Consider the following 542-nt stretch of genomic DNA (forward strand, 5'->3'; position numbering starts at 1 on the left):
AGTCAGGATGTCACAAATTGTTTGGATTACTTGAACAATAGAGTTATTTGTTTATAAAGGATTATGGAATATATTGGAATATAAGAATACTAGCGTTACTTGTTGTGCAGTAATGGAGAATATGTTGGAGTTTTGGAGATGCTTTGTTCTCTGATCTTCAACTCTTCCTGAGATCCTCTTCTCACACGCAGATTCCTTCCATGGCAAGCTCTATGTAGGGTGTCACCGTTGTCAGTGGCTACTTCCCATCCTCGCAGTGAAAGCTAATGCACGCACTCTGTCACAGTACGGCCAATCACCGGTTGGTTCCCGCTCCTACTGGAATAGAATCCCTCTTTTGCGTCTGTCACTACGCCCCAGGTTAAAGTTTGAAGCACGTCACAGTCATTCAATCCCAGAATCCTACTCGGAATACCACAGACAAGGTTTAGACTTTCCGGATTCTCATGAATGCTGCCATCAATCCGGCTTTACCACGAAGATTCTGTTGGGGAATCTAAGAGATATTCATTCAATCTGATGTAGAACGGAGGTGGTTGTCA

Source organism: Arachis stenosperma, chromosome 3 (assembly GCF_014773155.1).
Source record: "Arachis stenosperma cultivar V10309 chromosome 3, arast.V10309.gnm1.PFL2, whole genome shotgun sequence".
NCBI classification, from domain to species: Eukaryota; Viridiplantae; Streptophyta; class Magnoliopsida; order Fabales; family Fabaceae; genus Arachis; species Arachis stenosperma.